At 41.9% G+C, this 15,000-nt stretch overlaps 1 non-coding gene across 1 annotated transcript; it reads left to right on the top strand.

The window, feature by feature from the left end:
• The first annotated feature begins 10,009 nt into the window (after positions 1-10,009).
• On the top strand, positions 10,010-10,116 carry LOC136511075 (small nucleolar RNA R71). The gene has a single exon (XR_010772641.1). It is a non-coding gene; the product is annotated as a small nucleolar RNA R71 (small nucleolar RNA).
• Positions 10,117-15,000: the final 4,884 nt, after the last annotated feature.

Here is a 15,000-nt window from a genome sequence, read left to right on the forward strand (position 1 = left end):
TTACCAAAAACACAGTGCTCATAGAACTTCATCTTACCCACAGTGTAGCCATCTAGCATGTCTCTCTTGATCAATTATGCCATACCAAGTTCACTCATATGCCCAAGACACATATGCTAGAGATTAGTTTTACCCGGTTCATCATTAGAAATAGTAGCAGCAGTGATGGAACCATGTAAAGTACTTCCTCTAAGAACATACAACTTTGCAAAATTCATATCACCTATCATATGAATGAGAGAGCCTTTTGATACCTTACACACTCCACCTGAACCGGAGTGTCTGTACCCCTCGACATCAAGTGTGCTGAGGGAGATGAGATTTCTGGCCATCCCTGGTATGTGTCTCACATCTTTCAGTGTGCGTATCATGCCATCATGCATCTTGATCTGAACGGAGCCAATGGCCATGATCTCACATGGGTTATTATCTCCCATACACACGACATCTCCACTCTGCATAGACTTGTAAGAACTGAACCAATCTCTGTTAGAGCATATATGAAATGAGCATGCAGAATCAAATATCCATTCATCACGACCAACAACACAACTAGTAAAAACAACCAGAACATCTCCTAAATTAGAATTATCAATAGCGGAGACAACAGAGGCCTTACCATCACCATCAGATTTATTTTTCGGTTTATACGTACCATTTCTTTTCTCCTTATTCTGCAGCTTCCAACAATCCTCAATGACATGAGTATCTTTCTTACAATACCTGTAGAACTTATCCTTGCCTCTGGACTTCGAACGGCCTTTACCGTTCTTGCTCTTGTCTCGATTATTGTTGTTGTAGGTTTTCTGCTCGGGCCTGCCTGTAACCTGCAACACTTCGCCCTTGGAGGACGACACATCAGACTAAACCATACCTTTCATCTTCTCCCTCGTCTAGAGGGCCTCATATACTTCCGCAAGGGTTAGTTCATCATGGCTTAATAGTATGGTATCTCAGAAATTTGCAAACAAAGTAGGAAGTGAGCATAACAGTAGAAGAGCTAAATCTTCATCATCATATTTTACCTCCATCGACACTAGGTCGGCAACGATCTCCTTAAAGATCGATAAGTGGTTCATCACCGAACCACCTTCTTGCAACTTGTGCGTGAACAACTTCATCTTCATGTGCATCTTACTGGTTAGATCCTTGGACATGCAGATCGATTCTAGCTTGAGCCAAAGTTCTGCGACAATTTTCTCCTACAACACTTGCAAAATATCATTATGTGAGCCTTACGATCCTTCCGCTTCTCTTCAGTGGTCCATGACTTCTGCCCTTTTCCTCTGAAACCGTCCAGCGCCTCATCAAGATCCAAAGATTGTGCCAGAATTGCCCGCATCTTGACTTGCCACAGTGCAAATCTCGTCTTGTAATCTAGCAGCGGTAGATCAAACTTCATCGATGCCATCGCAAAACCCTAAGGTCAAACCAAGCTCTGGTACCACTTGTTATAAATGATAGGAAATATAAACGACAAAGAACAGTAGATCAAGCACATGGGACATGAGATTTTAACGTGGAAAACCCTCCCAAGGTGGAAAGGAAAAAACCACGGGCACCAGCCAGCAAATCTTCACTATATCGGGTGAGGTTACAAATGTTCCCAAGACGACCGCTTTGCTTCGGCCCAAGCCTCCCGGCAACAGGCATCGCTTCGCTCTGGCAGAAATTAGCCTTTATCTTGTACATAACTGAATTTGGATCACAACTCAACATTTTGTGCTTGTCAACGAGCATGACATGTATGTATATAAACCATTTTAACCAGAGTTATTATTTTACGCAAACACTTATTTTTGCATGGGCATGCCAGAACGTTTCTGCATGCACGCACAAGAAGACAAAAAAGGTAGGCCAACTCACCCGTCATTGGCACTGCCCCTGACGGAGAAGAAGGTCGCGCTGTATCGCGACGGCATGACCCACGCCTTCTCTCACCCTCTCATCTTCCCCAACTTTGGTGGACTTAGAATGGGCTCAGGGAAGCAGGCCGGCCATGTAGTGCAGACGGCGAGAAGGAGGTGTTAGGGTTCCACTGGCGTAGGAGAGGCGGCCAGGCCAGGGCAGGGCAGGGCATGGCCCATCATCATGACCTATGGGATTCTGCCTCTCACCCCACTATTGGCACCATGGAGTGGGGATCGTTAGTTGGTAGACCCGTTCCTGAGGAGGCATGACCTTGACTATGCGCTATGCCTGAATCGGCTGTTTAGCCGATATCGAGTGCTTTCACAAACAGTTCACATTACGAGATCATTGAAGTAGAGATAAGTTGAAAGATATATTAGCCCCATGATCTTATTATTGTATTACAGCCTGCATGATTCTGCCTCATGCCCCACTGATATTAGTAATGAGTTAGGGTCATCGAGTCTATTGTTGTTGCTACGGCCTGCATGATTCTGCCTCATGCCCCACTGGTCATGGCGATGGATGAGATCTAACATGTTCATTAGATTTATCTTTATTAAATGGTTAAGTGGTGTTGAATTGTCTCTTTATATAAAAAGGAGTTCGGTTACTTGTAATCATTAGCTCAGTATAAACCGATCATCATTGATATCTTATTGCCATTGATCAATATTTGCTTAAATAATATTTATCCTGAATGATAACGGATTCTTCGTATACGACCCCATGAGCTTTAATCGATTTATTCTTATGAATATGCTGGAATTGACTATTTAGTCGATCTCTCATATCGGCTCTCAGAGCTGCACATTCGGAACTATCTGGCAACACCGGCACGTTTCGCCCTTAATTACTATTGAGCTTTGTCTCCTTATCAATTGCAGGGTCAAATTGACTAGCACATCTTGGGAGGATTGCGCAGGATCGACCACCCTTGCACTAAAGCTAGGCGGATCTACTCCATCGAGCGGACCCTTCTGGCTTGTTGCGTGTGTCCTCAGCACGGAGATGAAAATTTTGTGTCGACACATGTTTCTGGCATGCCCGGTGGGACACCACAATCGTCATGGCGGCTCACAACAACGACAACATCCTTATGGTACATTATGAAGACCTACCTGATGAAGATAAGGATACCATCAGCAAAGCTACCGAAGAATTTCAGAAGAAGTGTTTGTTGTCCTACACCAAAACACATGACAGCACAGTTATTCAGAAATTTCCACTACCAAGAGTTCTACTACACGGGCAGACAGATACAGTCAAAGCTGAAGACAGGCATTTCTTTATGGAAGCCATAGACAAATCTGTTCATGATGCCATATCAAGCCACAATGAAGCTTTCGTTGATGCATTTCACAACGCCATGAAAGAGGCGATTCATGGAATTCTAGCTGGTCAGGTTAGATTGACTTGTTACAACATTCTAGATCCGTGGCATTTCGTTGACGAAGGGGTACCAGATCTAGCTCTGGCTAGGGTTCGGATCTGGCTGGTCGTGATAGGTGCCGATGTAGGGGATCCGGATCTAGTCTATACCATCATCGAGGCGGTCCTTCCACCGTCAGTTGACCTACTATCGATGAATCAAAGGGGATCTGGCTTCGGCTAGGGTTCAGAAAGCTATGAGAGAGGGTGTGGCTAGAGAGTGCAGATTGATGACTTGAGCTACTGTGCCGATGGTGCCTAGGGTCCAAAGAGGGGTGGAGAGTGGAGAGGAAGGCTATGGGGCTAGGATTTGGAGTGGGAGGAGAGATGGTGGTGGCTGGAGGATGGATATGGAGACGGAGGCGAAGACGGTGACTCCTTGCCCTTTTATGTGGCAATTAAAGTACCACAAATGCCCTTGTCTGAAATCGATGGCATGGTAAACCTAATTTCCGTGTGCAGGGCAAAAGAGAGACATCTAATTTTTGGTGCGTGTTAGCGGCACTGCTCGGCAATGTGCGAAATTTTCACCGAAAATCAAATTCTTGCGCGGCAGATCTCCCCATCTGTTTGGGGCCCACCAACACTACAAAATGGAATCCCAAGAAATAGACAAAAGAAACTCAAAAACTTATGGCTCCTTTGGAATGGAGGAGAAACAAGAATTTTAAAGGATCCAAATCCTATACGAAAAAATCCTATGAAGCCCTTTGGACTGGCAGCTCCGATGGGAACCCTGACTCCACTGTACGCAAGTCTGCATCTCAACGGAGGTGGGCGGCAGCCAGGGCTGATGCAGCCCCATGGCGAACACCATGTGTCACTACCTCCCGGATCCACACTGGTAGAGCACGGATGCGCTTAAGGAAGTTCGGCCCCGCCGGTAGCACGGACGCAGCATTCAGCTACTCCATGATGGCTGAAAGAGCAAGAACAAAGAAAACCCTACCAATTAATAAGATGTGGTGCCACACAAAAAAAGAAGATATGGTAATGACAATGCCTTAGCAGCGAGCTATGGCTGCACTTAACCCACTACAGCTTTAGCCATGGTCGTCTCCCTATCGGCTACGGCGAGTGCCGTCTCCACAGCGGAGAGGTACGACCGTAGCCGTCCACCTCCCGATTCTCCATGCAGAGAGCCTACCTGGTCACGTCTAGGTCCTGCACCATCATCTCCTCCCTTGGACGTTTCTCCACCACCATGGTTCAAGCTTAAAGAATGAGGTGCTAGGGAGGAGGGGTGAGCAAGAAAGGTGAGTTTGCAAGGTTACAAGGCAACTGTACTAACTCCCCTATTTTTCCTCTATTTTTATAGCAGGGGATGCACACGGCCGATGGATTTCCAGCATATGCTGGGCAATAGCGAGAGGTAAGGCGAGGCCACATCTCCACGATATCTGAGGAGCACGCCTTCCGAGAAATACATGTCGAGAAACAAGCCATCGAAACAGAGCAGCCAGATAGCTATTCATATTTTACTACACTCGCAAGAAAGTTCGAATGCGTCACATTTGATCTCGTCGGACACTATACAGTACAGAGTTGTCAGTAAAAATATTACCTATGGAGTACACTCGGTCACAACATTTGTATTAGTAGTAGTAGTTGTCATGAGTGGCTTTGATCTGTGTTGGACCTAACTCATCATTTTTGTGTGTATTTGAGAAGATTGTTGAACTTGCAAGAACCATGCATCAAGGATTATTTTTATTCAAAAATTTTACACAAGGTCCGGCCGTCTAAAATTTTGACCACCTTGACAATGTGCTCCTGTATTCCCGCATAGGCGCACGCGCGTAGGTGGCATCAGTAGCCTATTGCAGCAGGGAATGTTGCCTCCCGGCCCATCACATTGACGTGATGGGGCGAAGCCCCACTACCCACCCATGCAAACGTCTCGGTCGTGGGGTGGTCGACGGCCCCCAAACTATAGTAGTAGAGACAAGGAGCAAGAGGGAGGTTACACCTACTTCCTTTTTTTCTCTAGAGCTCCTAATTTTATCCCAAAGCTTTTGCCTTCCACCCTACTGCACCACCGACGCCTCCTACCAGGACCATGGCGGAGTGGATGAGGTCATCTATCGACTAGGCTGAGTTCGACCAGTTGCGAGAGAGGGGGTGATCCCGGAGGCCACCGAGGAGCTCGCCTAGAGTCCCAGCGAGAAGTGAAGTGGAGCCAAAGCCGAAGGAAAATGAGGTCATCTCTTTCATCCCTTTCCACCTTCTTGGGATTGAGCTGTTGATGCACCCCTTACTAAGGTGGTTGCTCTATTACTACGGGCTCCGCCTCCATAACTTAACCTTAGAGGGGATCCTCCTCCTCTCGGTCTTCATCATGCTATGAGAGGGCTTTCTAGGAATACCTGCCCATTATGATCTATGGTGGTTTCTTTTCTGGGTGGTTCCATCAATGCCCTCTTAGCACCGTCGTTGTCCGATGGGGGGCGCCTCGATCAAAGTTCATCCCTAATTGGAGGAGCGCTACCTGAGCCTTGACCACCACTATGCCGTAGACCTAGATTGGGAGCACAGGTGGCTCTACGTCCCCAACAATGAGCGGCCACCGCTGTCGACATTTTCTCATGACCGGTGTTGACAATTCTTAGCATCACTGTTAACTAAGTTGTCATCCCTAGCATGATGCCAGAAATGTGTTGTTGGTAATTATGAGAACACTTGTAAACTATATATAAGGCATCCGCAAGCGCACAGATAATTTACCATTGTAGCATTTCACCCGAGAGTATACCAAGTATCGTTATTTATATTTTATCCATAGGGAGGAGCTATGGGGTTGTGTTGGCATAGAGATATTGACAAATATGCATACTTATGATAAAACCACTCTCATGCTATGGTAGGGGTAAATCAAGTGATAAATAAATTATAAGTGTAAGATAATAATGGTATTCCAGAGATAGAAATAGATACTCATAAAATGTAGTAAGGCTAAGCAAGAGATTCATTAAGAGCAAAAGATCCCTAAGTCATTACATATCTACTAAATCTTTTGTACACCCAAGTATATACACTCTCATCTATAGTATAACTAGCTTTGCATCTATGCATAAGGAACATTGGTAAGGAAGATTAAGAACAGAGCTTGTCTTTCTTCACAATCTCGTTCTATGTTCTCTACAAACGGGGAGTGGACTACAAAGGACTCAATGGGAGTGTCGCATCTGCGATCTACCACATGACCTAGAGTGCAGAATGCATCCATAGGCAAACAATATTTAAGAGGCATGCTTACATAATGTCGACCACTTAACTCTCTCAAGAACTGAGCTAAGAGCTTTGCGAACATATGCATATATTCATCATCAATCATAACTATATTAAGCATATTACTAGAGCAAACTAGGAACATAATAAATAGCAACATAATATTGAAGTAGCACAAAGTCCTAAATAAAGAGATACAATGTCTATACCAGTCTCCAAACGGTAGATCCGAAATCCTGAGCAATAGCCAACACTCTACATGAACCTTGCAAGCTAGCCTATACTAGAAACTTGAAGAATTGGAGCTCTATTCTCTTCTCTCTAGAACCCCTAAATTTGGTCTACTCTTGACTTATGGAAGCCTACTCTAGAGGGGGCAGGGGCTGGTTATATAGGATGGAGCGTCAATCCTGAGCCCTCAGATCAAACTGACTTGAAAGAATGGTGTAGATGCAATCTAGGAGGTGGTGGAGGAACCAACGTCGAAGCAAAGTATGAAATGTGGGCCCAAGTGGCTGGGTGGCCTACAGGTGGGCCCCACCTTGCAGCCTCCTACCCTCTACTTCGGTGGCGTGGCTTCTGGTGTCCTCTAGAACCTTCTGGAGTTGATTCGTTGTGGATAAGCGTGATTTTATTTGATGATTTGATCCTCTTTGATGGTTTTCTGAAATAACCCTGCTAAAAACATAGATTCGCAAAAACTCATGGAAATTTTCAGTTTAAACCCCTAAGTCTATGTTGGTGATCCTTTTTATGCATTTATACAATAAAGTTGACTGTTTATGTAGGATGATAACTACTGTCAACAAACTCCTCCAAGCCTGACCTTTGCTCGTTCCTGAGTAAAGCTAAACTTAACAGTGGATCAAGAGTTTTAGGATTTTTGAAACATTGATGCAACTCCTTAAAAGTACACATGCATTCAAACAAGAATTCTCCTCTAGATTAAAATTCATCGATCCGACTTTCAAACTTACCCATATTACCTTCAACCATGGGGCTTTCTAGCTTTCACTTGGATCTTGAACAATTGAAAGACCGAACGATCTAGTCAAGCACTATGTCTCGGGTTCTTTTGTTCAACCATTATTCCAAAGTTTTATAAGTTTTCAAAATAAAAACTCAGAGATTCCTTCGTATGACACTCTCAAGTCTCTCATATATGTGGTATTTGTAGATCCTCACCAAGGTAATGAATGATGTTATACCTTTTCTTCTCCTACAACTAAAGCTTATGTGGAGTTCATAGGAGTGGTAATTGTATGAAGAGAGCATACCTGCAATACATATATTGTAAAGTCAAACCTCGGATCCAAAGAGAGTTAAGTCATACAATCAAATCAAGATGTGCATGTGAATGGAATATGGTGGCTAGCCTAATTCTACTATGCTCCTTGAAAACATATCTCTCATTTTAAACTTAGAAACAATTGCAAGAAAACATGGGCTATGTTATTCATCTCTTTTTTCCAGGCGGGCATCTAAGTACCCATTGTTTTAGATATCTTGGACACTTGTCCATTTTTTTCAATTCTTCTTGCTTCTTCTCTTTTTTTATGAATAACTTTTGCATAGTCCATGCCTCTTTTCTGCAGCAAACTTTAGAGAGATAGCAATAAGAACTTGGAGCATTTATTTGGTGAAAACCTATGAAGCATATTTTTGGTGTTTTCTTCCAATGTAGGAGTAAAACATTTTTGGGTGGATCTAGATGGAAGGCATGTTTTTACGCCTACCCCTAGTGTAGGAGTAGTGCATATGTGGGTGGTGTGTATGTGATCTTGATTTTAAGAGTATGACAAACCTCTCATAAGGCATCAACAAAGCTTGACTAAACTCAATGCAAAACAAGTAGCATATAAGTGGAAGTTTTCCTAGCCTAGATAAACATGTTTGGCTCTATTAGGAATTCAAGCTTTGTCATATAGGATCTCATCATGTTGCTCTTTTATGTTTTTCAAAAGAAATCTATAGAATTTAGTATCACTTGGAACAAGATAAATAGCAGCTCAGACCTTTTCATATCATATCCGTTAATTACCTAGACTTAGATCAAGCATATGCCACCCACGAGTTTAAAGTTCAGAGCAAATTCTTATGTCAAATCAATCTCATCCAAAACTCACGAGAATTCAAGGGTGAAAACTAGGTACTTGAAAAGAATTATAATAGAGCAACTATTCATCATTTCCATCATGTGAGATCATCTTCAAGTTTTATTTATTTATTGACTCTAAGACCTCTTTGGGCATGACACCGACGCTTGCTCTAAGATTGCATAACGCAATCTCAAAGTTTTGGCTCCCGATCATACAATCGATAGTGGGACATCCTAGATCCTTCTTCTTGATAGGTGCTATGTTTAGGATGGTCGCACTACACTCCTTCATTGACTTGATTACATTAGTGGAGGGCAGTGGTCTTTTGTTGTTGAGGATGCCTCTGAGATACTTTGCATAGGTAGGCACCTGTATGGCATCTAGCAATGGAATATTGATATATAACTTTTGAATTACCTCTACAAACTTACCAAACTGATCATCCATTTTGGCTTTTCGATTTCTGCATGGAAATGGTAGGAGGGCCGTGTCATGAAAATCTTGTTGTAATTCTTGCTCTTGTGGCCCAACTTCTTCATCGTTCTTGTTCTCCTCTTCCTTCACTACCACTGGTGTCTTACCTGTCCCTGTCGGATATGGCGGATCACAAGTAGACTTGCCACCTCTTGTGGTTACGGCATTGACCTTCTCAAGGTTAGTGGCAAAGGATAGAGCAACAGCCAACTGGGCTAATTGAGATTCTATCTTTTTATTATAGCTAAGTTGGTCTTGTATGGCAGAAGAAAAACTATCCATTTTAGTATTTATATTTTCTAGGACCTTGTCATTAGAAGCAAGCTTTTTAGAAATACTCTCATTAATCCTAGATTGTTCTAAGATTAAGTCTCTTAAGGATGGTTGCTTGGGATTAGAAGAATTGTAGTAATTACCTGGATACTTACCTTGGTAAGTTGACCGTTGTTGTTGTTTCCATCCTTGTCTCTATTTTTGTGAACCTGAATTGTTGCCAATGATGTTTACATCCTCTTATGATTCAGGGAATTCAATTCCCAAATACTCTCCACATGTGTTTTGAGTATTGAAAGCATCTTGAATGGCCTAATGATCTTTCTTGTAATTGTCTTGCTGTTCGAGCCAATTCAACAGTACGTCCATCTTGGTTGACAGTGCACACACCTCTCCTGGTACTTCTTCACTCTTATTGCATGATTGAATATTGCATGATGACCAGCCTCGATTAGAGGCTATCTTTTCTATAAGAGTTTTGGCTTTTCCAAGGGTGAGGGACTTGAATGATCCTCCAGCAATGGCATCGAGTTGTTCATGGGCTTTCTGAGTTAATCCATGGTAGAAACATTGCATGAGCAACCAATCTTCCATTCCATGATGAGGGCAATCCGAAACATATTCTTGAAAACGTTCCCATGCTTCTAGAATGGTCTCTCCTTTCTACTATTGGAAGTTTGAAATCTTTCCTCTTAAGGCATTGGTCTTGCCTATAGGGAAAAACTTTTCTAGGAAGGCCTTTGAACACTTTGCTCATGTATTGATGTTATCCTTGTTGGTGTAGAACCATTGCTTTGCTCTTCCCACAAGTGAGAATGGAAAGAGGCAGAGTAGTACGATGTCTTGAGCAGTGTCCTTGATGATGACCGTGCTACTTATCTCTAGGAAATTCTAAAGATGAGCACTAGCATCTTCATGTGCCTTTCTGCTGAATGTGGTAGCTTGCACCATATTGATGAGGTTTTGCTTGAGCTCAAACTCAAGATTATCGGTTTTGAGTGTTGGTCCAGTGCGAATGGTCTCAGTGCTTGGAGCAGAGAACTCACGCAGAGTCTTGCTAGCCATGGCTTTAGAAACTAGTGTTAAGCTTCCTCTTACTGTGGTCGATTCTGATTGATGTAATTTGTTGAATCACAACCAATCCTGTAATACCCTATATAAGATATGAACAAAGACAAAACAAGGGTAAGCCTGCTAAAGCAAAGATTATGGTTTTATCAATAAGTATTTATTTAGTCAGTTCTCTTAGCCATGTGCCCCTCCCCGGCAATGGTGCCAGAAATGCTTGTTGACATTTCTTAGCATCACTCTTAACTAAGTTGTCATCCCTAGCATGATGCCAGAAATGTGTTGTTGGTAATTATGAGAACACTTGTTAACTATATATATAAGGTATTCGCAAGCGCACAGATAATTTACCATTGTAGCATTTCACCCGGGAGTATACCAAGTATCGTTATTTATATTTTATCCACAGGGAGGAGCTATGGGGTTGTGTTGGCATAGAGATATTGACAAATATGTATACTTATGATAAAGCCACTCTCATGCTATGGCATGGGTAAGTCAAGTGATAAATAAATGATAAGTTTAAGGTAATAATGGTATTCCAGAGATACAAATAGATACTCATAAAATGTAGTAAGGCTAAGCAGGAGATTTGTTAAGAGCAAAAGATCCCTAAGTCATTACTTATCTACTAAGTCTTTTGTACACCTAAGTATATACACTCTCATCTATAGTATAACTAACTTTGCATCTGTGCATAAGGAACATTGCTAAGGAAGATTAAGAACAGAGCTTGTCTTTCTTCACAATCTCGTTCTATGTTCTCTACAAATGGGGAGTGGACTACAGATTAAGCAAAACTCATGGAAATTATTAGATTATACCCCTAAGTCTATGTTGGTGATCCTTTTTATGCATTTATACAAGTAAAGTTGACTGTTTATGTTGGATGATAACTATCGTCAACAACCGGCTGCGTCTTGACATGCTAGAATCATGGCCGAGGACGCCAACCCTATCGGATCCACAGCATTTATGGTTATTGCTGGATGCGATCGACGATCTAAAGGACCAAGGACTGACAGTGCTGAGGGTGATCCATACCTTCTTCAGCCATCGGGTCCTTCCCTTGAAGATGAGGGGCCACCCCCAGTGGGAGTTCTAGGGCACGACTGTAATGACCCAAGTTCGTTGCAACCTAGGCAACCTTTTTTACTAGCGAAAGGAGTCAGCTATTGAGCATGCATGCAGACTCACAACGTGCAACGCGACGCCCGACATCAAGAAACCACCAGAGCACCTTGTGAGAACCCCCGGATAACCATGGTTAGGCTCATATTTGGATTGGAAGAGAACTTCTACATGGATTAGCAATCCTCCTACTGACATCATCAACACTCAATCACCCCAAGAACATACCCCAGCATGATGCCATGGTCATCGATGACATCCATTCAATGACTTAGTCAATTCAGCAAAGATAGGGAACGCTGGACCGTCCGCCTACGTACCGGACCATCCAATAGGACTTAGGACAGAACAGAGTTAAGTGGAATTAAGTTGTTTCTTATTTATGGACCTAGGCCCACATGTCAGTATGAGTTGTGACACTTCACCAGCAGAAAGGAGCACTCTCCCACTCACCCTCTCACTCATCCACTCATTTGCAAACACCCCGTCTCTCTCTACCTCTCAAGAACAAGGAAGAACCCTAGAACTAGAGAGAGAAAGGAATGAAGGGATTGAAGAAGGAGAGAAGGAAGAAGAAGAGAAGTATCAGCACCTTCCCATGGATTCCATCAACATCTTCAACATAGTCATGGTGAGCTCAAGAGAGTATCTCTCATTTTGTGGATTTTCCCCAAAGTGATTAATGTGTAGTTTTTGATGGAGGTTGGAAATGATGGAGGCTTGTATGGAAGAAGAGTTGGATCTTCAATCCTTTGACTCCTAAGTCCTAAGCCACACTTAGAAGCTCTTAAACCAGCATAAAAAACTAAAGACACTAAAAGATAGAGCATAAAAAGTTTGGTGTAGCACAATACAGGGCAGCCTCAAGCACCGCCCGAATCCTCTGATGAATCAGGCATACTGCCCCGCACTATCACGGAGGGATCAACATCACAAATGATGGCCTCAAAAGGTTCTATGGTGAAACAATCCATGATTTCCTCAAAGGGAAATCCATAGATTACATCATAATGTGATAGTCCAGGAAGACCAAGCTATCACATTATCATTATTTAGTTGATTCCAAAGTTCATACATCATAGAAATACAAGTTTATAAGGTATTACAACACTAGATAACGCACCTAAGTACATCGTTATTCTAGCAGAAATGCACATAGATCTTCATTAGAGTCGATGTAGTGCATCAGCGAGTGAAGGCTCCTCCTTCACGGGCAATCATCAGAGTTGGCATAGAATGTCAGTGGGCGTAGACTTCTTCTCCTCAACCAAACTTGAGTGAAGTAACGAGACCACATATTCCTTCTAATCTCCGTTGTCATCGTCGTAGAAGACATCTGAACCTTCCAAATATCTTTCAGTACGATTAGTACTAGCCACTAGCTCCCACCCTATGCTTTGTGTTTGCTTTGTGGTAAGTGGAGTGCAAGGGTAGAGCAAAAGACCTATTATGGCTGTAGTTTTCCTATGCAAGTTCATCAATATTTTATAATAGTTCATCAAGTTTTAACTCATATCATCCACACATTCACCCATCCCATCACACACATCTCACCACACTCTCACTCTCTAGGCAGCAAGGACAACTCCCTCTTGTGCCTTGTCTTAGAATTCAGGCCATTTTCTAAACTTTTCCAAACAAGCTTTTTGGACAAAAGACGTTTCGAAATAGTGAGTACATGGAGTTTTGAAACCATTTTGATGAAAACATTTTGCAAATACCCAAAACTTTTCAAGATGGTTAGTTTTGAAATCTTGCTTGAATAATGAGGGAGTGATTTGCAAAACTTTTAAATCCAAGATAGATCAGATTTTTGAAAAGGGTTGAAATCAATGCAAGTTTTGAAAACAAAATGTTTTGAAGGTCTTTGTTTTATAAAACAAAACACACCCCCTTTTTTGAATGATTTCAAATCAAGTGATTTTGAAATGATTTTGAAAACACAATTTATTTTTGAAACAAAGCGTTGCTCCCCTTTTGTTTGAATAACAAAACTAGTTTTGAAATTGTTTTTGAAACCATTTCTTATTTCAAAAGTAAGGCTTTCGCAATCAAACTTGGATTTTAGAAAACCCTTTTTCAAAACAACACTTTTGAAACTAGATTTTGAAAACTCATTTTGGTTTTGCAAACCTTTTTGGAACAGTTGCAAACAAAATCTTTTCGCAAGGACTTGTTTAATAAATCAGTTGCAAACCATTTTTTTTTAAGGCAATGTTTATTTTTGAAAAGGATTTGGCTCTCAGGGTAAGATCAAAAGCATTTGAAACAAAATCAAGCCAAAAGATCTTTGGTTTGAAAACACTTTGTTGATTGAAAGGCAAAATTTTGTTTTTTGGAAGCAAATTTGTAACACTTTTTGAAAGGAGATCGGATTTCAAACTATTTTGTAGGTAGCTTTTGAATCAAATCAAGTGGAGAATAGAACTAAAATTGCTCTCTTTTGAAAAAGGGAAGACCTTTCAAGAAGTTTTGAAACCATTTTCCTTTCAAATAGAATTGCTTTTGTTAAAGAAGGGACTTTTTCAACCAAAAGAAGGAATGATAATTTTGAAAACGTGTTTAGGAAGTCGAAAACAGTTTTGAAATGGTTTGGTAAGGATATGATGCATCGACTTTAAATTCTCAACTCTAGTTAGTCGGGGCTACTTATCTAGTCATAGGATGGCTTAGGTTAGCTGACTAAGATAACTAAGATTTGGAGCCTCACATACACCACACAAAATAGCTTCTATAGCCTACACTCAAACGTTCAGAAGCACAAGAAGCATAACAATACAAGATCTAGGCAATCAAATAGCATTACAACTCCTATATGCATAGTGTTGACTTAAGGTGACTCCTAGGCCTTCAAAGTCTCACACAACTACCGAACTAACAAGGGCGGTAATGGTGAATGTTTTCTATAGGTCAGCTTTCCACAACAGGGGGGTCAATTAGCAGTAGAACTCAAGGCGGGGAGGGAAATAAGTGTTAGCACCTATAGTTTATGACAGAAAGGATGTTTGGCTTCTATACTAGTGTTTGTTCCTAAAGGTCTCATCCTAGGGTCAAGTATGGCTCTGATACCAACTGAAAGGATCCATGATTTTCTCAAAGGGAAATCCACAGATTACATCATAATGTAATAGTCCAGGAAGACCAAGCTGTCACATTATCATTATTCAGTTGATACCAAAGTTCATACATCGTGGAAATACAAGTCTATGAGGTATTACAACACTTGATAACGCACCTAAGTACATTGTTATTTTAGCGGAAACACACACAAGTCTTCATCAGAGTCGATGTAGTGTGTCATCGAGTGAAGGCTCCTCCTTCACGGGCAATCATCAGAGTCAGTGTAGAATGTCAGCGGGCGTAGACTTCTTCTCCTCAACCAAAC

The sequence above is a fragment of the Miscanthus floridulus genome, chromosome 1, assembly GCF_019320115.1.
Source record: "Miscanthus floridulus cultivar M001 chromosome 1, ASM1932011v1, whole genome shotgun sequence".
Classification (NCBI taxonomy): domain Eukaryota; kingdom Viridiplantae; phylum Streptophyta; class Magnoliopsida; order Poales; family Poaceae; genus Miscanthus; species Miscanthus floridulus.